The sequence below is a fragment of the Garra rufa genome, chromosome 18 (assembly GCF_049309525.1).
Source record: "Garra rufa chromosome 18, GarRuf1.0, whole genome shotgun sequence".
Lineage (NCBI taxonomy): Eukaryota > Metazoa > Chordata > Actinopteri > Cypriniformes > Cyprinidae > Garra > Garra rufa.
In genome coordinates, this window is record NC_133378.1 from 35,223,466 (window position 1) to 35,248,676 (window position 25,211).

Sequence of the window (25,211 nt, forward strand, 5' to 3'; positions counted from 1 at the left end):
AGTACTTTGGTGTACCATGTACCAGTTATAGTTTAATTTTTACTAATGCATTGAGTACTTTCAAGAACACCATGGTATTAGCAGTAATAGTTTAATAGTATTTATATGCTACTACAGAATTTTTTAATATTTTGAATTATTTTTTCTTTATATTTTTTAGTTGTTATATAAATTTTATAATTTTATTTTTGTGCTTTTATCTTTTTTTTGTTTTTTAATATATAATTTTAATTTATTTTTATTGTAGTTTAATAATTTGAATGGCATAATTTGAATTACCCTGGTGTATATTGTAAATAAATATGATAGGAAATTATACAAGGCTTTACAAGGTACTTTTAAGAATACCATGGTATTACTGAGTAATATTTACATACTATTGTAGTAGTATTTATTTTTTTCTTTTTACTTTTTGTTTAATTTTTTTACTAATATTATTGTGTTTTTGTCATTTTTATTATTTTTAATTTTATTATTTGTTTAATTCACAGTTTATTTATTTTTATTTTAGTTTACAAATTACTATGGTAGAATTTGAAGTACTTTGGTGTACCATAAATAAATAAATAAATAAATATATTATAGCATTAATTAATATTTAGATTTTTTATACATATTTTGAATTTTTATTCTTTTCTTCTTTTTAGTTTTAGTTTAATTTTTACTAATGCATTGAGTACTTTCAAGAACACCATGGTATTAGCAGTAAAACTTTATATATTATATATTATTTATATGCTACTATAGAATTTATTAATATTTTAAATTATTTTTTCTTTATATTTTCAGTTTTTATTTTTATATTATTATTTTATATTTGTGATTTATCATTTTTATAAGTTTTTTAAATATATAATTTAAATTATTTTTATTTTAGTTTAAAAAGTACCATGGCATAATTTGAAGTACCCTGGTGTATACTGTAAATAAATATAATAGGAAATTATACAAGGTACTACAAGGTACTTTTAAGAATATCATGGTATTACTAATGTTATTTGAGTAATATTTACATACTATTGTAGTTTTGTATTTTTTTTTCTTTTTACTTGTAGTTTAATTTTTACTTATATTGTTGTGCTTTTGTCATTTTTATTAGTTTTTCTGTTTAATTTATAGTTTTCATTTATTTTTATTTTAGTTTAAAAAGTACAATGGTATAATTTGAAGTACTTTGGTGTACCATGTAAATAGAAAAAATAAATATATTAAAGCATTAATAATTATTTTGACTTTTTAAAAAAAATACTTTAAATTTTTATTCTTTTCTTCTTTTTAGTTTAATATTATTTATACGCCACTACAGAATTTATTAATATTTTGAATTTTCTTTATATATATATATATATATATATATATATATATATATATATATATATATATATATATATATATATATATATTTATTTATAATGTGTTTGTGTAGGTTTTTTTGTCATTTTTTTGTAAATTTTCAACATTTTTTTTTAATTGAGATTTTTACATTTCCATTGATGCATGGTTATTGTTAGGATAGAACAAAAAAAAAAAATATTAAGAAAATCGCCTTTAAAGTTGTCCAAATGAAGTTCTTAGCAATGCATATAACTAATCAAAAATAAGTTCTGATATATGTATGGTAGGAAATATACAAAATATCTTCATGGAACATGATCTTCACTTAATCTCCTAATGATTTTTGGCATAAAAGAAAAAATAATTTTGACCCATACAATGTATTTTTGCCTATTGCTACTTAAGACTGGTTTTGTGGTCCAGGGTCACATTTGGTTTTAGTTTAGTTAACAATGACAACATTGGTTATTACCATGGTACATGTCCAAAAAAACATGGTAGAACTATGGTACTTTTTTTTTTTACCTCCATCACATTGAGGCAGAGGAGCAGTATATTACTCTACAGATAGTTAAATCTGAGAGGGGGATTGTGAATTTGGGGAGTTCCCATCTCACCCAGGTGGAAGTTTCTCATCCCTGGAAAATCATGGTCAAACAAAGACCCTGCTGTTACAAAGAGAATCTGGGAGATCCCGTTACGATTGAGACTTCACCATCCCGAGCTGGGAAAGTTTCTGCTCGACTGAACAAGCCCAACCTGAGAGCATCTTTCTCTCACACCGACCACAACAGGAACAAAGTCACTGGTCTCAGAGCAGATCAAACATGCTTATCCTGGTGAGACGGGGAGGAGGAAAGAGAAAGACTGAGTTTTAAAAGCATAAGCTGTAAGCTTCACCCTCATGAGCGACCTGCCAACTAAAACAAGGAAGAGAATAATACGCTGAATCTTTCATCATACGGTTCGAGCGCCAAACTAGCCAACCTCACAAAGCCTGTTCTGTTCTCTGATCTGTGATAATTTATTGGAAAGATGTACTTCATGCCAGAGTTTAATGAAATAACAAATCCTGCATGACTGAAAAATGTGGTAATTTATAGTTCTTACTCTAAATTCTGATCGGATGAACTGCATTCAAACTGCTGTAAAATTAAAATAAATCTGCTCTGCACATTCTGTATTAATGCACCATATTGCTGCACTGCTTAGCAACTGTGAACAGAAATATAAGGAATATAATATAATTTTGTGGAAGAACTGTTTATTCTGATTAAAATAAAATAAATGTTTACAAGCAATATTATTTAATTGGGACAGAACTTAAATAAATAAATAGCAATATTATTTAACAGGGACAAACAAACACAAATAAATAAAAAACAAGCAATATTATTAAATAATATTGCTTGTTATTTATTTATTTATTTATTTGTGTGTTTGTTTATGTTCATATTAAATAAATAAATAAACAACAATATTATTTAACAGGGACAAACAAACAAATACACAAACGAATAAATAAATAATAAGCAATATTATTAAATAATATTTATTTTTAATTTATTTATTTGTGTGTTTGTTTATGTTCATATTAAATAAATAACCATATTATTTAACAGGGACAAACAAATAAATAAATAACAAGCAATGTTATTAAATAATATTGCTTGTTATTTATTTATTTGTGTGTTTATGTTCATATTAAATAAATAAATAAATAAACAACAATATTATTTAACAGGGACAAACAAACAAATAAATAAATAACAAGCAATATTATTAAATAATATTGCTTGTTATTTATTGATTTGTATGTTTGTTTATGTTCATATTAAATAAATAAATAAATAGCAGTATTATTTAACAGGGAAAACAAACAAATACACAATTAAATAAATAACAAACAATATTAAATAATATTGCTTGTTAGCTGTTTATTTATTTGTGTGTTTGTTTATGTTCATATTAAATAAATAAATATATAAATAGCAATATTATTTAACAGGGACAAACAAATACACAAACAAATAAACAAATAACAAGCAATATTATTATTAAATAATATTGCTTGTTATTTGTTTATTTGTTTATTTGTTTGTTTGTTTATGTTCATAATTATTTAACAGGGACAAACAAACAAATACACGAACAAACAAATAAATAACAAGCGATATATATAAAATAATATTGCTTGTTATTTATTTATTTGTGTAATAATAAATAAATACAAGTATAATTTAATTATTTATTTACAAGCAATAATATTTAATAAGAACAACAAGTAAATAAAGAAACAGACGGATGGACTGATGAACTTGAATTTGCAGTGAGACTATCATAAACCAGTTAAGACTGCACAGCAAACCATCTGTGGCTGGTTTAGTCGCTTTATTTCAGCAGGGAAATCACACTGTCTAAATAGTTTTGTTATAAGTGCGTGAGATATCTTCATTCCTCAAAGAATCAGTTATGGTTATTCATTTAACTTGAGTTTACATTACACTTTAGACACACTGAATACAGTGAATGAAATTCATTCGTCTGAAGAACACCACTACATCACTAAAGTTTATTATAATCCTGACAATGAACAGATGTCACGAGAGTGGAAGCAAGACAGAGAAGGAAGAAGCCTGAATGGAGACACATCACTTCCTGTTTGCTCAGAGATGTCAGCTCACACTTATGATGTCTAACATGTACAATAAAGACAGAATGGTGAACTTTGAAACTTGTGGTCTAACCTGATTTGTTACTGTATAATCATTGCTGCTAAATAGAGTCATCCAGAATATATTCTTAGATAAACAGCCAAAACACCCAATGAGTTTAAGAATGAATTCAAATTTAAGAATTTTAAATTATAGTGTATCAAAGTTCATTTAATTTGCATTTATATGGAAAAAATGCAAATGACATCTGTGTACAGTCGTGGCCAAAAGTTTTGAGAATAACGTAAATATTGGAAATTGGAAAGGTTTCTGCTTAAGTTTTTATAATAGCAATTTGCATATAGTCCAGGGCTGCGTTCTCCGATAACGTTGTCTCTTAGCGCGCTACGAAGACTCAAAAGGTACACCTTAACTACAGGTATACCTTTCCTACGTGTGTTCTCCGAACTATACCTTAGGATGTTGCTTAAGGTAAACCTTCTTAAGTGCGACCTTAGCAGGTGCTGTCCATGGTGGAGGTGCTGAATAGGTTGATATCGATGCCTCGATGATCGATTGTGCGCTCTTTCCTTCACAGCGGTATAGGTAAAGTATTGAGAAAACAATGTTCTTTATAAAGAAACGTTTTAGAAATAGTATAAACTGCATTTAGTTTAGTGAGTGTCTCACTGCTCATTAAAATATGTACATGCAGAAATAAATATGTGTATGTATTTATAATTTAGCAAGTGAGCAATCCTACACCCTCATGGCCATACGTGTGTTAATGTTCTCCACAACGTATGCTGATTACCCACTAGCCGTATCAAATTATTGGCGCAAATCGCCACACTGTATATAAATAACATGACTTTGCAATAGCGTGTAATGTATACGCCAAAGTCCAATTTTGCGTGCATATGATACGCCAATCCTTCCCATTAACTTCAATGGAGAGAGGATGCGTACAAATACCACGCATCATCTTTTATATAGATGATGTGTGCGGAAATAAATAAATAAACAAAATTATTTACAAGCAATATTATTAAATATGGTAAGATGCATTTTATTAACATTATACATTATTGTAATAGATCATTAATTTATTTTTTGTATTTATTTGCAAACAAATTACTGAGGTTTGGCAAAGTCGAAACATCTTATATGTATACACCTTTTATTATTTATTCAAAAGCAATATTATTAATGTTAATTAACCAGTGACAGCAAATAAATAAATATTTATATTCGACAAGCAATATTATTAAATGTGGCCAAAAATAAATATATAAATACATTAAAAGCAATGTTATTAAATAGAGACAAAATTCTTTTATAATAACATTATATATGTTATTACAATAAATAGTTCTAATTTATTTTTACTTATTTGCAAACTATATTAAATAAATAAATATTATTGACAAGCAATATTATTGAATGTGGACAAAAATAAATTAATATATAAAATTATTTACAAGCCATATTATTTAACAGGGTAAAAAATACATTATAATAACATTATACGTTATTGTAATAACGTATAAACTAATAATAAATACATTTTTGTACTTATTTGCAATCAATATTGTTAAACAAATGACTGAGGTTAAGCAAAATAGAAACATCTTATATTTATACACCTTCTATTGATTGATTGGGTTATTTATTTATTTATTTAAAAGCAATATTAATAATATTAATATTAATATTAAACACGGACAATAACTAATCAAATAAAAACAAATAAATAAATATACATTTATATTTGATAAGCAATATTATTAAATGTGGACAAAAATAAATATATAAATACATTACAAGCAATGTTATTAAATAAAGACAAAATTATATTATAATAAAGTATATAATACATACATAACTATAATAGTTATAGTTTATTATATAGCTATATAGTTATAATTTTATTACTTATTTGCAAAAATGGGGACAACAAATAAATAAACAAACAAACATTTATATATTTATATTTGACAAGCAATATTACTAAATTTGGACAAAAATAAATAAATAAATTACACACAATATTACTTAATAAAGACAAAATTATATTTGAATAAAGTTATATATACATTATTATAATAGTTATCATTTACTTGTACTTATATGCATAAATAAATAATTAAAAAATAAATATTTTTGACAAGCAATATTATTAAATGTGAACAAAAATAAATAAATGATAAGTTATTTATAAGTTCTAAGTTATTGTAATAAATAGTTATAATTTATTGTTGTACTTATTTGCAAGCTATATTGTTAAATTCCTAAGGTTCGGCAAAGTAGAAACATCTTTTATTAATTACTTACTTAATTAATTAATTAATTTATTTATTTAAAAGCAATACTATTAATATTTATATTAAACTGAGACAATAAATAAATAAATATTTACATATTTAAATTTGATAAGCAATATTATTAAATGTGAACAAAAATAAATATATAAACGCATTACAAGCAATATTATTAAATATACAAAATTATAACAGTTATATTATAATAGTTATACATGAATTATTATAATACTATAGTTATAATTTATCTGCATAAATAAATAAATAAATATGTTTGACAAGCAATATTAACAAATGTTGACAGAAATAAATAAATAAATATATAAAATGATTTACATGCAATATTATTATATAGCGTAAGAAATGGTATTAACATTATACGTTGTTGTAATAAATAATAGTTTTATTTTTGTACTTATTTTAAACCAATATTGTTAAATATGGTAATGGATGGATGGTTAGATGGATGGATGGACAGATGGATGGATGGATGGATGGATGGACGGATGGATGGATGGATGGATGGATGGATGGATGGATGGATGGATGGATGGATGGATGGACAGATGGACAGATGGATGGATGGATGGACAGATGGATGGATGTATATAACTTATACTCACCAATCAACAAATCAATGATACTTAATAAACTGATATAATCAATAAAAAAGCAGGTTTGGAAAAGTAGAACATCTTATAAGGCCATGTTTACCTTTTCTAACAAGCTTTTCATCAGTTCCCTTCTTCCAAAAATGCATAAACACTCTTCACTAAGCTCACGAAATCATTCATCTCCCTCATACGGCATCATCTCGTGTTCTCCACGTGCAGCAAGGGTTGCCTGGAAAACACAGCCTGTGATTCTCCCTCCAAAACTAACACGAGCGCCCTGTCCCACTTCCCTTTTACGAGCCTCATTCTGCAACCCACAAATCATTCAGCACGAATGGGTTTATGTACACACCACAGCGTTTATGTTGGGATGTAACTTTAACACGGGGAAAAATGCTGAGTTAATTGCATTAAAAGCAGCCGAGCTGACTGGAGAAGAACAGATTTACGTACAGGCCGTGTGAGATACACGTGATCTGAGCGCCGCCCTTTGATTCAGGTTCTGCAGAGCGACGGCCAAAATCTGCTGCATGAAGGTGCCTGTTACATAACCGTCTCACTAGTGCGATCATAAAAGAGGTTCTGCCCGCTGAGCCCTGTGTAAACACACACATAAAGAGAAGCGCATCCAGTTTCAACAATTCCCACAGCTGTCACTCAACAGCTCTTTGCACGCCCACAAATGCGGGGCTCAAGCAGGTAAAAAGTTTGAGGGAACGTGAAAGCCAGCTGAGAAATGAGGATGTGAGGAGAAAGAGACTGGTTAAACTCAATCCAGAGGGCTTTTACATCTCTTTGTTTCATCATATTCGTCGTTCCCCTGCAAAAACACACTCTAGCCACTCCTGTCTACGTCTGAGGAAATGTCAGTATTCCCAAACGTCACCGACTGCCCCAAAGCAGAGGAGGCACAGCACATGCTAAAGCCATCATAGCCCTCGTCTGTCAGTCAGAGAGATGAGCCCAATGTGGAGATGATCGGAACAACAAATTGGTGACAACAAATATCAAGCAGACGGCGAATGACGCTGTTATACAATCAAAACCATATGATGTAGAATAATCTAGAATGACTAAATAAACAACTAACTGAACTGGTAAAGAATGAAGGCACATATTAAGCTTTATAGGTCAAAAGACCAGTGTATTTTAATACTAGTAAGTAAGCATAAAATGCTATTAATTTCATTTCTGTCATGTCCACTTATATTTACATTATATAACGCATATTCATATAAACATATTTCTGAGTCAACAGATTCAACAGGAAATATTCAAATCAATCAGAGCATGAAAAGTGGATTGAATCACATGCTTGGGGGGTAAAAAAAAATATGGAAAGATGGACAAAATGAATAAGACCAGATATTTTTCATAACAGTACTGTCACACACATATATTATATCTATTTCATACATAGTTTAAATAGAAAATAAATATTTAATATTTAAATTGAAGACAAATAATATAAGTACATATTCATACACACATTTACATGCGTAAAATATGTAAAAAAAAAAAGAAAAAAAAGAAAAGAAATTTCTCTGTTATTTTTATAATGAAATAAATTGGAATTAATATGTATCAATTGAAACCAAGCATTTAATAAATTGAAGGTAAATGTTATTGATTAATTGAATTTATTGCAACAATAGTATAAAACCTAATACTATACATATTATAAAATATAAAAAAATCTTACTTTTATTATATTATATCATATTATGTTATATTATATTATATGAATTACCTAACAGTACAGTATATATATATATATATATATATATATATATATATATATTAGTGGTGGGCCGTTATCGGCGTTAACGTGCTGCGTTAACGTGAAACTCTTATCGCGCGATAAAAAAAATATCGCCGTTAATCTATTCTCAAATTTGGGTTGGGAGCTGGGTCTAAACTACGCAAGCTATGATGACTTTCACCTTGATAGTTTAACGCGGATGTATACCGAATATGGTCACGCGTTTAAAGTCCCCCTGAAATCAAAATTAAAGTTTTTTGGCTTTTAGTATGAATATATTAGTTTTAAGATTATCTATAAGCTAGTGTGTTTCAAAGCAGTGACAAAATTCGCTTTTACAAGATATGGGCATTCAAAACTTACACTCTCGTCACTTCCGCCAATATGAATCAAGGATTTTGATGATATCACCGCGCACTTCAGTTTCAGATCAAACGTTCTGTCCAATAAAATGCTCTCTAGAGTCCGTAGTGTCCCGCCCCCTACACAGAGACGCGGAGCAGATCATATGCGCTCATATGCGCGGTCGGACTCGGCATGTGTTAAACTACACAGCCTCAGCATGATTATTATCACTATTTCGTTTTAGCAAGAGTTTCATATTGAATCTGTGGGGTAATTTATTAGTCTGTGGCTGTCATAAGCTTACAAATGCGGCTTTACCGAGCTCAACGGCTCTGCCCCGAGCAGATATAAATGGAACGCTATTGGCTGTTCAAAATTAGTGGGCGGGGCTTAGCGATATGTTTTTGTTTCAGTTAAAAGAACGTCACCACATAGAATAACGCTGCGTGTTTCAAGGCACTTCAGTGGACCTTTAAGTCTCCTCCGCCAAAACACAGACAGGATCGCGTCGTCCTCCATTCATAAAAACCGAATCTACTATAGCGAAATGCCACGTAAATTCGTCGTTTTTTGGATTCATAAATCAAATGTTGGTCAGTCACTTAATTCAAATCGCGATATGGACTAGTGTATGTGAAAACTGAAATGCAAAAAGACCGTTTTAATATGAATCCGATATGTTCCGTTTGCCTAGCTGTACGTATGCATTGCGGAGACGAGCTTTTACTACACGCATACTGAAACACACGTGACGCTCCCGGTAATTTTTGGCATTTTTATCTCACATGAACAGATAAACTCAATCTCCCAAACTGCTGTGAGTGTCACTTTTACCGTTTCATTTGAGAAAACTAGCATCATATCATACTGTATGACACAGAAACTTCACGGCAACCTGTCAAAATAAAAGTACGGTGTAACATCTAATGGGCTGGGTAGGTGTTGTTGACGTTAAAAAAAAACACAATCTAATAGGGAGAAAAAATAATTTCAGTGTTAGTTAGTTAGTAAACACAAGTACATCTAATTGAACATAATTTATTTTCATCAACAAATTATCATAGAACAGCATTATGAGCTTTATGATCCATTCTCAAAGACTTTAAGTCATTATTTGGGTAGCACACATATTCTGAATGCCTTCAGCAGAATTCAAATTAGCCATTTTAATCTAGATTAATCTAGATTAATTCCAAGATTTAATCTAGATTAATCTAGATTAAAAAAATTAATCTATGCCCACCCCTAATATATATATATATAATATTTAAATAAAATATTTAAATGGAAGATAAATAATATAAATACATATTCATATACACACACGTAAATAAAAAATATTATTTTCTCTGTTATTTTCAAATAAAAAATACATTCGAATTAATATGTATCTTTAGAAAATAAACATTTAATAAATTGAAGGTAAATGTGATTAAATAGTTGCATTTAGTGCAAAAATAGTATAAAACCCAATCCTATAAATATTATAAAATAAACAGATATATTTATATATTTTAGTACTATTTAGTTAAATTTAAGTACATATAATCAAAACATACATTTATTTAATTAATTTATTTACATTTGTAATATTTAATTAATATTAATATTATAAATGTTTCAATCCTAACATATCAAAAAATAAATAAATATATATTAATTAATATTTTTTCTATTTAATATAACAAATGATTACATATATGTATTGTGATTATATACTGTACTTGAAATCTCTGCAATATATATATATATATTAGTGGTGGGCCGTTAACGTGCTGCGTTAAAGTGAGACTTTTATCGGGCGATAAAAAAAATATCGCCGTTAATCTATTCTCAAATTTGGATTGGGAGCTGGGTCCAAACTACGCAAGCTATGATGACTTTCACCTTGATAGTTTAACGCGGATGTATACCAAAGACTATAGAATATGGTCGCGCGTTTACGTCTCCTCCGCCAAAACACAGGCGGGATCACGTCGTCCTCCATTCATAAAAACCGAATCTACTATAGCGCGAAATGCCACGTAAATTCGTCGTTTTTTGGATTCATAAATCAAATATGGTCTGTCACTTAATTCTTTTTTATAGACTTTTTTTTATGGACTAGTGTCTGTGAAAACTGAAATGCAAAAAGACCGTTTTAATATGAATATTAATGTTCCGTTTGCCTAGCTGTATGTATGAAATTCATACTATGAATGGTGGAGACGCGCTTTTACTACACGCATACTGAAACACACGTGACGCTCCCGGTAATTTTTGGTATTTGCATCTCACATGAACAGATAAACTCAATCTCCAAAACTGCTGTGAGTGTCACTTATACCGTTTCATTTGAGAAAACTCGCATCATGTCATACTGTATACACAGAAACTTCACGGCAACCTGTCAAAATAAAAGTACGGTGTAACATGTTTAGTCATTATTTGGGTAGCACACATATTCTGAATGCCTTCAGCAGAATTCAAATTAGCCATATTAATCTAGATTAATTCCAAGATTTAATCTAGATTAATCTAGATTAAAAAAAATTATCTATGCCCACCCCTAATATATATATATATATTATATCGTAAAGATATCAATGATGCAACATGTAATGTCACAGGCTGAAATATGACAACCAAATCATGTTTGATATTAGCATGTTGCTAAACTAACAATAAATTCTAGCATAAAACATATAACACAAATATTGACTAAAATAAAAGCTCTTTTTAGCAACAAAAGTCTAATTTTATGTTAGACTGAACTATTTCAAATAAACATTTTTCAGTAGAATTAATTCTTTTGAAGAATTAATTCTTTATTTCTCTCATCTTGTCCACCATCTTGGCTCATGCATTCAGGTATTGCCTTCTCTGTTAAATATACTTAAAAATTATGCTTAGAAATCTGGCTATAGATTAAAAAATGAATTAAATTAATTTATTTTTGGCACATTATGATGCCCTTTAAAATCTTTGAGATAACAATTGTGTGTTGATATTTTTGCTAAGTTTGAATGTTTTTGGTTTCATTTTCTTGAAAAAGTAAGACTGCATATTTTAAACATTAGCTAAACTGTAATATGGTCAGCATTTACAAGTACACTAGCACATAGATGAGCTTTAAAGTTAATAAAACTCCACAAAACTCTTTGTTTTCTCCCTTGAAACTGAAAAGATTTCAAGCCGTGTTTCTGATGCTTTTCTGAATCTAAATGTACAGTTTGAGTGTTTTTCCACAGTCCAAAATCAGAAAATGTGGTCAGACGCTTTCACAGACAGCTGGGTTTAAAAATACACTCACTGGACCGTCCTGCGTTCATCACCCCACACTACGTCACAGCGTGTGTGTTACGTCCTCCGAGCGCATCATAACATTCCGTGGTAGCGCTGCCAGCAAATGGCACGGGAAAGCCGTCTCTGCCGTTATTTTTAACTCGTTGTCTCCATGGAAACTGCCACATAAGAGAAGACCCGCGCACTCCTGCCAACTTGCATGGGAGTGTGTAAACCCTCTGCATGTGAGTGTCTGATTTCAGGCCACATCTGTACATGTCTATATACTGTACCCAGAACTGGGCATTTAAACAGTCTGCAGATATAATATTCCCAATGGTGCTTTGAATAAAATTTGAGCCAGGTTTTGCAGGAATTTGTATGAAAGTCCAAAGTTTCCCTCTATGCAAGTACTAATGACCAACTAAAGGTCCAAGACCAACACTGCAGTTCAAAACAATAGCAAAATACAAATCAAATATTACTTTCAGCAAAACCAACTTGTATTTTTCGTCTTAGACACAATTAACAAGACTGAAAGCATAAAAATTGTTACTTACCTAGAGAAGATAATGAGACAGGATTGATGGAGAGACAACATGGAAGAGAAAGAGAAAGAGACAGAGAGTTAGTCAATAGACGCATACTGTAAGTTGTACTGTAAGCCATTGTACAGAATTGGTGTCTGCAAAAAAACAAAAAACTCAATTAAAAAGCATTTTTCAGTATTCAGTATTCAAAACATAGATGTTTATAAAGATCCTTCTATTATCTATTAAACCCCATAATAATACTTAAAATATCAGTAAGCTTAATATATTTAAAACCATCATTTACTGGGTACTTTCAATTGGGAGGTGGCTGTCCCGAACCTTAACCCCTTAATTTTTATTCATGAAAATGATATTAAAAATTATAAAAAAAAAAAAAAAAAATCAAGAATACTGAATTATCAACTAAGATGTTATGTTAGTTTTTGGTTCAATGTATATTCAGTGTTATTTTATTTTATTTTATTTTAGGTTATTTTATTTCTTGGTACGATTCTCAGTTTGTTTTTAAGAAAAACTGAAGTTCAGAATTTTTTTTCCCATGGGAAAAAAAATTGTTTTTCTTATAAACAAACTGAGAATCATTCCTTGGCACAATTTGTATTAAAAAATACATTTTATTTTATTTTATTTTATTGTATTTTATTTAAATAAAATAAAATAAAATAAAATAAAATAAAATAAAATAAAATAAAATAAAAAATAAATATTGTATTGTTTTTTCAAATAATTAATATTTGACTAAAAAAAAAACAATAATAAATCAAGTGTGTCCAAACTTTTAACTGGTAGTGTATATATATTTGTTTACATAGATGGAAGCAAAATCTTAATAGCTCAATATAACCCTTCTAATTAAAGTATTATTACTGTTTCGGTAGTGACAAATTTGTGGAGAGAACAAATATTACAAAACTTTCTGAAAATACAATATGATAATTAACTGCACAATTGCTAGAAATGTGTACTTTGGATATTATGCAATTTGCACACATACAAATCTTTTGAAAATATATATTTTTTAAGACATTTCCCAACTCTGACAATTAAAAAAAAAAAAAGAAATTAGTACTTTTATTAAGCAAGGATACATTAAATTAATCAAAAGTGACAGTAAAGACATTTATAATTTTACAAAATATTTTTATTTTAAATAAAAACTGCTATTTTGAACTTTCTATTCTTAAAAAATCCTGAAAAAGGTGTCACTGATTCCACAAAAATATTTTGTATCAACACTAATAAAATAAAAAAATATTTCTAAGATGATTTCTGAAGGATCATGTGACAATAAAGACAGTAATGGAGTAATGGTGCTGAAAATTCAGCTTTTCTATGATAGGAAGAAATTACATTTTAAAACATATTTAAATAGAAAATACCTATTTTGAATAGTAATAATATTTCACAAAATTACAGGTTTTACTGTATTTTTAACAAATAACTGCAGCCTTGGTGAGTGACTTCTTTCAAAAGCATAATCAAAGCGAAAATAAATCTTATATAATAATACTCGCATAAATGCAAGTTGTACACTTAAATTGTGGTATGGACCTTAAAAAAGACCTCAAAAGGCATTCAGTTTAAGTAACCTCTAAAAGAGCTGCTCCAGGGATTGAAATACGCACTTGTCCCCATTATATGTGAGCAGTGCACTATAGCGTTTGCCCTCAGCGTCTTTATGTCCTGACAATGCATGAGCACAAAGTAGCCATTTTGTAGCCCATAAAGGGAAACCCTTTACTGGAGTCTCTAATGTGAGGTTATTCATTTCAGGTCACCTGCATGTGACAGAATTTATGTGAGAAACTCAATATGCGCTCATACTGAAGTGCACACAGTACATTAATTTAAAAAGCAGACTCAAGGTGAGAGAATTTAAGTTTGATTTAGGTTAATGTAAACCTATATATTCAAGGTGTCTCCTTAGTAGTTTTAGGAGAAACATCTGACACAAAGTTCATATAGTTCCTAAATGCAACACAACTGAGAACTACATTAACTTTCCGGAGCTACCAAAGAGCATTAAAATGTTCTTCTGAGACCATTCATTCAAAAAATATCTGATGTTCTGAGAATATGAAGACTGTCTCTCTATCTCTCAAACACACACACACACACACACACACACACACATCCCAGAGGCACAGTCACACACACTCGTTCATAAGCCGCATCATTACTCGTCCAGGATTCGCCGCCTCTGATTGGCCGAGAGGAAATGGATGGGTAGCAACAATGCAGACTGGCACACGTGGTCGACACACTCACACACACACTTTCTGTCTCTCGCAGGCAAACACGAAAACATTCATCCTCCCTGTCTTCAGCAAATACACTCATTCACTGCTCCATCTTTGTTTCTATGTCTCCATCACTCTGTGATGCTGTCATGCTGTGGGAGAGAATTAGCAGGAACAGCCAATGGGACGACCCGTCATTCACACACACATGCACACACTGACCAACCTCATGCTACTCAAAGCCTACGAGAATGTAGGTCAATTTTTTTCCTCTTGGTAATAGTTAAAGAAAGATATCTTCTCAGTTAGAAACACACTAGAGCGTTCAACCAGCATGTGTAGTATTACAGTGAAAGGCAAAGGATTATTTTAAAGGAATAGTTAACCTAAAAATAAATTCTGCCATTGCTTATTCACCCTTGTGTCGTTCAAAACATATATGACTTTCTTTCTTCTGTGGAGTTCTAAAAAAAAACAATGTTCAGACTGCTTTACCTATACGGTGAAACTCAAGGAAGTTTGTAAAGTAAGTCAATGTCTCATGAAGTATATTTTAATTTAAATCAATGTATTATTAAATCATTTACAACATTCTCTCTAAAATGTTAAGCTTTATCATAAATTTGTTTAGTCGAAAGACACTTGAAACCGACCAGAGCAAGTTTTACCGGCTAACTAGAATTCCTTTATTGGGAATGTTGACATGACAGTAATAAGCATAATAGAATGATGAGAAAAACAAAACAGAGAATGATGTGAGATGTCATGATGTCTTGATTCCCACGGTATTGATTTGTAGCCACAGGGCAGAAAACAATCCTAAGCAATCCACCTGCAGGTCAGGAAATGGCTCAAAACAACCAACGTTCGAGAAGAACGCGACACCAAAACAGCTATTAATCACCTTATGCAAATGCCTTTTTTAGATCAACACATTTCTAGTAAATGTCATAAATTATACGAATGTTTATAATATGACCAATTTCAGATATGTGCAATGTTCCTCCACTACCACTAAACTACTAAACATCTTCTGACATCTTCTCTATTTGCCTACTCCATCCTTTTATATCTTTTTTTTTTTCTTTTTGGAAAATCATGAAAAAGAAACTTCTCTTTTTTGTGGAAGCAGGTCGCACAACAGCCGTTTTCTGCATGTAGTCATTACAGAACTGAAAAGATAAGCTAACAGGACTGGCACAACATCAGTGAACTCGCCCACACAAACAGAGTCAGGATCATATCAGACCACCATGACGATATCACATAGCAAGAGAAGAGTATTTCTCAATCCAAAATCAGAAGAATTCCCCCTACACTTTTATATCTGGACCGGGCCTGTGATAAGCAACAGAAAGTTAAATGCAATGCAGTTTTTAAGCCCTGACTTTGAGATGGACATTACTTCTAAAGAGGCTGTTCATGCAGGACACATTTTAGAACTTCTTCTTCTTCTTTTAAATTTAAGAATTCAATTCTAATTTGGTTTGCATTGAGGTAGCAAACAGAATTCAATGTATGGAACTGAATTCAAATGAACTGAAATTCATGTAAAAGTAATTTTAAAGAGAAAACATAACCGATGCATCCATCCACCCATCTGTCTATCCATTCATCCACCTGTCCCTCCAGCCATCATTCTATCAATCCATCCATCTGTCCATCCATTTATCCATCCATCTGTTCATCCGTCTGTTCATCCATCCATCCATCCATCAGCCATCATTCTATCTATCCATCCATCCATCCGTCCATCCAATCATCCATCCATCTGTCCATACATCCATCTGCCCATCCACCTGTCAATCCATCTAGCCACAATTCTATCAATCCATCCATCCATCTGCCCATCCACCTGTCAATCCATCTAGCCATAATTCTATCAATCAATCCATCTGTCCATCCATCCATCATTCTACTCATCAATCATTCCATCCATCCATTCATCCAATAATTTCATCCAACCATCCAACCATCCATTCACCCATTCGTCTATCCATCAGTCATTCCATCCATTCACCCATCTGTCCATCCATCTGTCCATTCACCCGTCCGTCCATCAATCCATCCGCCCATCCACCTGTCTGTCTGTCCGTCCATCCATCCATCCATCCATCCACCCATCTGTCTATCCACCAATCCATCTGTCCATCCATGAATCCATCCATGAATCCATCCATCATTTCACTCATCAGTCATTCCATCCATCCGTCCATCCATCCATCTGCCCATCCATCCATCCATTCATTAATCCATCCATCATTTCACTCCTCAAACATTCCATCCATCCACACATCCATCAATCCGTCCATCCATCCTTCCATCATTCCACCCATCCACTTTTATATATATATATATATATATATATATATATATAAATAAACCGTCAAACTTTTTTGATTTTACAAAACTTTCAAACAAGGCTTGAAAGACAAACTAATGGTTTTCTAGTTAAAAAGTTGTATTTCTTAGTTCATATCTTGATTTTACTTCCCTACATTCACATTTGAATTCCAAATTAGTATCCATTTGATTCAACTCCAATTCAAATTCAGGAACTAAATTGGAATTTTAAATGTTCTCAATTCAGTACTGAATGTCGCATGACCCTTAAGTTTCTTGCTCTTCCCTGAAATGCATCCGGTGCTCTGAAACACAGAACAGATTAAAAACCACCGTTTGAAGGGCACAAGACCTTATTACCAATTCAAAATGTCCCAGAGCGTATTCTATGGAAACAAAGTGCTGAACGCTTGCTTGAAGTTTTACATCAGCATTGGGGCTAGAGAGCAAACAAAAGCGAGTCATTTTCAGGAAGTTTAGGTTTGGACGCTTGACAGGTCCACGAGTCGAGTTCTCCAAGAGGCACCTGTGGGACAATAAAAACAGCAAGCCACTAAATCTGCTCTCCATTAGTTCCCAATAGTTCCCGACCCCCAAACACAGGAATGCAAGTGGCTACATCTGCATGCCGAGACCTGTGGTCTATGAGTGACCCTCCCTCAAGGCCAGATCGCCTTCTGCCCGTAAATCGTGGGTGGAAAAGGTGGTGTCCGACCTCCTCATTCCAAACCTCATCAGTCCACCCTGAAGATCCCTTACTTCCCAGCTAAGAAAACATTCGGCGCGTGCTGGACTGACCCGGGGTGAGGGTGTGTCGTGAACGTGTGTTTTATTGGCATTGTTTCAGGCGTACCCCATTTAACTGCATTCTTAAAAACACACGTGCACTTAGCAAATAAACTTCCTGATTGTTCCCAAATGTTTAATGGTTTTTCGCTGAACGTGACCACTAATATCGCCCAATATCAGTTTAAACCAACGTCCCAGAAGACTTCTTAAAAACAAGCACCTGCCTTGCCGCCCTGGTGAGGTAAGCGCTTTAATTCGCAACTCTGATCTTAAAGATATTGGGTGACATTTTTGGATGAGGAAACACATCCGTAATCTGCTTTCAATTAGACCTCCCTTTTTCTAACAATACGTTGCGATCCCGATCGTAGTAGAAACTAACCGCATGACGTGTGTTCTGTAGAAAAGCGCAGCGCCGGGGAAGTGCAGTCACTGCACATGGAGGGAATTAGGGAGAGTCTGGTGCTTGTGGATCTACACGTGCTCCAGTTACAGTCTGGCATTCGGACAACAGCTAAAAGGCACCGCGTTCATCTAAAAAGGATGGAGGTATTTTTGCGAGCCCTAATGTTGAATATTGCTAAAACACGAGAACGGAAAAGAGTAACTAAATACATCTGCCGCCACCAGCATTTCTGGGGTCTGTCGGGGGGTTTGTCCAGGACTTTGGATGAGGTTTTGGCACACTGATACAACACTGGTACTCATCTAATGGGGGGATTTTTATTTAAAGGGAAAGTACACCCAATATAATTACAATTCTGTCATTATTCATTCACCCTGATGTAATTTCAAACCTCACTTTATTTCTATCCACCTTATTTTTCAATACAGAAATGTGAATTAAAGGTCCCATATTGTACACATTTCTGGAGGTTTATTTTAGTTGTTGATGTCCTTAAGAATATATATTTGCGGTATAAGCGCCAAAATCCATCTCAATACATTTTTACAGCTCCTTTTTTATGAGCTCTGTCAAGAACAGGTCGATTTTGGCCCATCTAATTAATATTCATGAGCCTCTCTTCTGATTGGCCTGTTGTTTTCTGAGTGACGCACAGCCAGGCCAACCACAGGTAACTACGGTCATGTATGCTATAGCCTAGCCCAGAGTCTAGCCTGCTGTGGCTTGGTGATATTCAACAGGATATTCCAGAACGATCATTATCATTATCATAATCATTAATGTTTTTTCTTTTTTCAAACACTGAATGCAGTAAGCTACGTAACTGTTGCTTTAGTAAAGCCCCTTTCACAATGCGTGCTGATTCCGGAAAATTACGTGAACGAGTGCTGTGTGAACAAAAGCCAGAACCAAATGCCATAAAGGCAGTGTTGCAGTGATGATGCACGTTACCCTGCGACTCTTCACGACGGAAAAATATTTGCAAAGTGGAACGAAGCAGCGATCAGGCAGCTCCTCACTATCAGCGCTGAAGCACAGATCCTTCATCAGGTTAGTTTCAGTTTATTGAAATGTAAGTGTCGCATTACATCTTACATCCAAATGTCACATGTCTTTATGGGTTGTGTGTAAAGCACGCACAGATTCTGGAAAATTACTTTGTGAATGAACCAAATCAAACAATTCCGGAACAAATCATGGGACACATTATCTGTGTATTTTCCGGAATGGCTGTGTGAAAGAGGCTGAAGCTGACGTGCTACTGGTCTTTTATATTAACTTCACGAGTTCGCCCTTACATCTAATCTGCTTGAGCGAGTAATAAGCATATTTTGGCGTGCTGTCCTGGGGAAGGGTTCCAGGCCCGGAATACAGGCCGGACCCAGAGAACTCCCCCTGCTAGTTTAGGATAGAAACAGATTAGAAGTGGGGAGTAGGGGTGGAGGAGGGATGCCAAGAAACTGTCGCTGGATGGAGGTAAGACGGCTGGCAATATATAGATGATGAGCTAATTCAATGATTGGTTAAACAAGTTGCACCTGTGCCGAATGGATTGATTATCTGATCGTGCTCCTCCCGAACCTTGTTAATAAAACATCATGTTGTTTGGAAGCCTGTGCAATGATGTAGTTTCGACGTCTATCGACTGAACAGCATTTTCTCAACTTGTTTTCTTGTTGTTGATGCTCAACAATGGCATGAACGCAATGTTGTCGGGTTTGACAAAAGGAGGGTGGGATGGTGGTTGTTGCTCGGGGTGGTGACTGAAGGCGGTGACAGAGTAGATCGGACGTCACATTTTTACGGAAGTCACAGCGGCTAGTGAAAAGAAACAGCTACTTTTAGAAGGCTGTGTGCAGTTTACTGTGGATTGACTGTTTTGAAACTTATATGGTAGTTACATAGCCCCTAGACCTCAGTTATCATGAAAAAATCCAGGAAATTTAGATTTTGACAATATGGGACTTTTAACTTTTTTGGATGTGCATCTTTGTGAATAAATATTATATGATAACACATACCAGTTTGCAACACCAAACAGAATATCAAACTGTTTATGTATTGTAAACTGGAAGTGACAGACACTGGGATTCTGGCACATTTAAGTTTGCACATAGTGTTATGTTTTGGGTGAACTATCAATTTAAGTCCAAAACTTACATGTCAAGCTCCTACGACAAACAAATTGCAAATACATTAAACTTGGACACAATAAAGTATTATACGACCAAAAACATTCATCTCTAGTATTTCAAGCTACTTCCAAGAGTATTCCCAGCATACTTTTGTTTATAAGGACTGGGATGTATGTTTCGTCTCAGCAGGACTGGAGAAGATAGCTTTGTCCCTGAACACCACAAATGACATTTCTCTCACAGTGAGGATGACATCATTTGTCACACCATGGGCCACACACCAGCGCAGAGGCTCCTGGGACAGAGAATAATTTCTACATCCGTGAGTCTCCACAGACATCACACACACTGACCCAGTTAAAAGCCCCCGACTCACCACAGAGCAACAACATGTCAGTTTCAACAAACAGCATAAAAACAAAGCCAAAACTTCTGCTATTTACAGACTGCTTGGTGAGAAATCATTATAAACAGAAATTAAAAAAGAGAGTCCTGTCACAGATTTAGCAATGCATCAGGAAAAAAGTACTTTTTCATTCACGCAGGAGGTGAAGAGTCTCGCCTGGCCCCCAGGAAAACTACAGTATCGTCATGGAGACAATTGTTGTTATCTTACAGAGATGTGAGGCATGCCTCTGATTTGATTGGCTAAGCAGATTCCACTTTAACCAATGAGGATGCACATGGAAGTGTCTCATCTCATGTAGTCCTTTCTCAGCAAAAGGCCACAGAAAAACATACTGTACTTCTAAGAAGGGATGGGAATCATTAGGAATTTAACATTAACATTTATGCATTTGGCTGATGCTTTTATCCAAAGCAACAATCAGTTTTTGCATTGCCTGGGAATCGGAAGCGTAATGCACAACATATTTATTAGTTCAAACATATCTTTCCTTAATTAAATGTCATAAAACTAGTTCTCATTTTATTTCGAGTTAGACATAAAAAAGTAATAATTGATTTGAATCACTCACTAAATGAATCATGTGGAATGATTCCTGAATCACCTGTGTGAATAAGAAGTGTTTCCTTTTGTTTTGATTTGAATCAGTCTAAAAAAATCCTAAATGAATCACTAATTATTCAGGAATTATTTCATATGATTCAGTTAGTGAGTCTTTAGTGAGTCTTCAAGAGTGATACTTCAGTCTTTTGTCTACATGATGATGGGGGCCAGATGGGACTATATACTTCTTTTGTGAATCAAAAAATGTGCTTCCTTTTGTTTTAATTCGAATCAGCCCAAAAAATGAATCTAATGAATGACTAAACATTCAGGAATTATTCCATATGATTTAGTTAGTGAGCCTTTAGACTGATTCAAATCAATAATGAGTTCAAGAGTGATATTTCAGTCTTTTGTCTACATGATGATGGGGGCCAGATGTTTTGATTTGAATCAGTCTAGAAAAATCACTAAATGGATCAAATGACTCACTAAAAATTCAGGAGTCACTTAATAATGATTTCAAGAGTAATTTTCAAGTCTTTTGTCTACATGATGACGGGGGTCAGATGGACCTGTTTACTTCCTGTGTGAATAAAAGTGTTTCCTTGTGAATGTGAATGTGTTTTCCTTAAATTAATCAAATTAATCATTAAACATTTAGGAATCATTCCATATGATCAGTCTTTGGACTGATTCATATCAATAATGAGTTCAAGAGTGATATTTGTGTACAGGATGATGGGGGCCATTTCCTGAATAAAATATGTTTTAATCTAATTTTTAATGCTAAAATAATCACTTTAGCCTTCAATTGCACACAACTGAAACAGCTCATCACAGTCCTTTGTTCGAGAGTCAAACTGCATGCAATTTCTTGTTTGCAACCAGCAGGACGTCTCAATACAAAACAAGGCTATCTATTTATTTCTTTGTTTCATTTTACACAGCTCAGCTACAACATCATTTATTTTTCTTTTAAAGTCCAGACTTTAAGAAAGACCTGCAGGGTTGAACATCAAAGCACAGCCTAGATACTTCACTCATGTTTGTCTTTCATATTTCTCTATTTTTATCTTCAAATCACACCAATTCTTTTTACCTTATATAGATAACCACTCTCTCTCTCTGTCTTTCTCTCTCTCTCTCTCTCTCTCTCTCTCTCTCTCTCTCAACCACTCCCAATTCATTCCCTGTTGTTATTCAGTTGGGCAAAATGTTGGACAAAACCACAGTAAATCCTTCCAGCAGGTTCCCATATGAGGCAGCTGTGAAAATCTGCCTGGACTCTAACAAAGGAGATGGAAACCACTTCTTACTATATTTGTAAAAGACATAAAGAGTAGCTGTACACCAGAAAGGTAAAGGTCTTAAATAAAATGTGACAGGACTGATAGTTAGTTATGGTGAGTTTGTCTCCCGGTGTTTATGTAAGCGCACTAACCCTCTCATCATTCTTCTTCAGCGTGTCAAACGTCGACACTGGCCGCCACTTGTTTACTTGTTTTCTTTGATGCTTGCAGAGGGGGAAGCCGTAGATAAAACCTTGAGTCACTTTCATTTTACCATACAAGGTGAAGCAGCGAGGGCTGTTAATGCTCGCCCACGTTGTTATGGGTAACCCCGTCTTTGCTTGGTTTAGTGCTAAACACTCTTTAGTCTACAATGAACCTCTCAAGTCAAAGTGCAAAGTCGGCTGGGTTTTTAAATATACAAAGTTGGCTGTTTCCATGGAGGTGTTTGCTAAGGAGCTTCTATGAGTTTCCCAGGGTGTTACAGCCGGATCTCCCAGACTGTGGAATTTGGGGATTTTAAAGGTGTTTTCACGCTTGCACACTCTAAAATTTTTAGCTCAAAAAAACCCCAAAGTGAATCATACTGCTTTATAACAAAACAAAAGTTTGCTCAAAGCACAGTTTGCTCTAGGTTTGCTGTGCAGTTCACATATAACTTTCATTGTGAATGCAAAGCATTTCATATTCGCTTAATTTTCATTACATCATTTCTACAAATATACGAATTAAGAGTGTAATCAAGTGAACTTAGTGAATCAAATTTCTCTAAAACAAAATACAAGTGTGTTTTAGTTACAGTTTTCTTTAATTCAATGTTGCGGTGCTGCTTACAAAGTTCATTGTGAATGCAAAGCATTTCATATTCACTTCATTTTCATTGCATTATTTAAAAAAACATATGAATTAAGAGCGCAACAAGACCCTATCATAACTTAAGTGAAGCAAAACAGATCTGAATCCACTTTCAAGGCCAATGACAGTGTGAATGCAAAAATAACTTGTTTCCTATTTTTACTTTTTGGTCCACTTAAAAAGGTCTAAGTTTTTTTTTTTTTTTTTTTTTTTTTATAGAGGACTCAAATGTGTTAGTAGTATTAGTAGACTGGTAGGGTTAGGGTTGGAATAAGTTAACAATAAGTTAACATGCACTTGCAAAGTTACTTATAGTCAGTAGAATGTCTGCTGAGAGACCATCACAATAAAGAGTTGGCAGATATTAAGCAGACAGTCTATTAATACTCTAATGAGAGTTAGTAAAGATGTAGGTGCATCGTTACTCATAGTCAACCAAATGTTTAAAAGGGACCATCAAAATAAAATGTTACCACTTTTTTCTACAAACTACATGCATTTGGGGATTGTGAGATATAAAGTCATACAATAAATAAATTCCTTCACAAAAACAGATAAGACTCAAAAAAAAAGAGGTCAATCTAGGGAATCATTCAGTGAAACAAAATAATTAATTCTATGGTGCGGTTCACTTATAAAGTTAATTGTGAACGCAAAGCATTTCATGTTCACTTCATTTTCATCGCATAATAAAAAAAAAAAACATTAATTAAGATCATAATGAGACCCAAGTAAAGTGGAGCAAAACAGATCAGAATCCACTTTCAAAAAAATGACAGGGTGAATGCAAAAATAACCGGATTCTCGTTTTTACTTTTTGGTCCACTTAGATCCTAAAAATGCAACGCATGGACATCAATCTAAGAGGATCATTCAGCGAATCAAATTTCTCTAAAACAAAACACAAGTGTGTTTTATTTCCAGTTTTCTTTAATACTACAGTGTGGTTTGCTTATAAAGATAATTGTGAATGCAAAGGATTTCATATTCACCAAATTTAAAAAAAAAAAAAAAAAAAACATTAAAAACATAATGATACCTCATCACAACTAAAGTGGAGCAAAACACATCTGAATCCACTTTCAAGGCCAATGATAGTGTGAATGCAAAAAGAACTGGTTTCTTGTTTTTACTTTTTGGACTCAAATGTAAAAACACCCTTAGTTCGTACTATTTCTCCTTACAAACTACACACATTTAGGGATTGTGAAATATAAAGTTGCAATTATGAGAAAGTTTTATTTATTTAATTATAAATAATTATTATTTTTAATTATAACTTGTTCTCTGAGGCTGAAACAGGCTTCCATACAGAACAATTCATTCACATAAACAGATAAGACTCAAAAAAGA

General features: G+C 32.9%; 1 protein-coding gene across 1 annotated transcript in view; it reads right to left on the reverse strand.

The window, feature by feature from the left end:
* nhsa (Nance-Horan syndrome a (congenital cataracts and dental anomalies)) overlaps window positions 1-25,211 on the reverse strand; it is a 118,441-nt gene that overhangs the window by 36,110 nt on the left and 57,120 nt on the right. The window lies entirely within an intron of this gene.